General features: G+C 37.3%; 1 long non-coding RNA gene across 1 annotated transcript; it reads left to right on the top strand.

Annotated features, from left to right (window-relative positions):
* Nucleotides 1-453: 453 nt before the first annotated feature.
* LOC137656656 (uncharacterized) lies at nt 454-1238 on the top strand. The gene is made up of 2 exons (XR_011047001.1): nt 454-606; nt 1054-1238. It is a non-coding gene; the product is annotated as an uncharacterized lncRNA (long non-coding RNA).
* The last annotated feature ends 32 nt before the right edge of the window (nt 1239-1270 follow it).

Here is a 1270-nt window from a genome sequence, read left to right as displayed (position 1 = left end):
ATTCTGCAATAATAGTTTTTATTCCCGTCGCCGTAAAGTTCTCTTTTAAAAAATGAACCAAGAGAGTGTTGGGTATGGTTGTTATAGGTGCTGCCTTCCTCTCTTTAGAGTCCTTGATTCGGCATAGCTAAGGTTTCTCTGGATGCCTTGCCAGGACTACGGTCAGTTGGTGGTTGGCGGTAACCGGTATAACACCAGATCGAGAGCGTTTGTTTAGTTCGTAAGTAAAGATATGCTTTAGTAGACTCTCATTTGTGTCTAATACTTTGATATAGTGTGGTGTGTATTAGAGATGGTATTAGTTATTTTTGAATCATGCATACTAAAAGTATTTCAAATACCAATGCCTCAACATACAGGTTTGCTATTTCAATTTATAATGAGTTATTTTTTTTTCTGTTTAGACATCCTTGTTTTAACTTAATTAACGAATTATTTGCACTTACAGGAAAGGAAAGTCTTGGATCCCCCGATTACCTGTTCGTTTTAAGCTGATAATCCGGATGGAAATTAGGGATGGTGTTACCTGTATAATCTTTACACACTCACATGTCGCTAAATACAACGCTGGAGTCTGGTGAAGTATTTTTCAGTCTGAATTAAAAGGCAAGTATCATTCTATGGTTTGTTTTTAACCCCCTTTGAAGCAAGCTAGTCCTCCCCGATTGGGGGCGGCGCCCCCAATCGTGGGAGGACATTCCCTGTGGCACACGATAGACCGTTGAAGGTCTACCGTGTGCTACAGGGAGGCTTGCTTCTAAACCCTTTAGTCTTAAGTTCAGCGAGTATTCCACATTTGTTCTTTCATGTAGGTTCTGCTGTTTTCTCAAAGCCTCTTCATCATATATTTGAAGAAAAGTCCTAAATTCTTTTTATATTTAAACATTCAAGATTGTTCATATTCCTATTCTTAAATTTAAAGTCAATGGACATATTCTTTGTACGAAATTGGTACTTTACCGTTACCATTTTACAGGCTTGATATATCGAAGTCATTTATGTAGAGATACCTAACTTTTAAAAGGAACATTTCTGATATTTGATACTTTTCAGATTGGATGGCACCACTTCAGGATATGACGATTCAATGTCAAATAAGACTTGTAGAAATGGAAAATAGTCAAAAACTTTGATAAATGCTTGAAAATTGTTGCTGGAAATCCCGTCTGGAGGTTGTTGGATTCTTGCTTGAAATGCTGACTAAAGATTCTCGATAAATATTTGGATAAAGACGGCCACTGGAATTTTGATAACCCAGTGATGTGCTGGA

Source organism: Palaemon carinicauda, chromosome 17 (genome assembly GCF_036898095.1).
Source record: "Palaemon carinicauda isolate YSFRI2023 chromosome 17, ASM3689809v2, whole genome shotgun sequence".
Lineage (NCBI taxonomy): Eukaryota > Metazoa > Arthropoda > Malacostraca > Decapoda > Palaemonidae > Palaemon > Palaemon carinicauda.
This window is presented reverse-complemented; position numbering and strand designations above follow the sequence as displayed.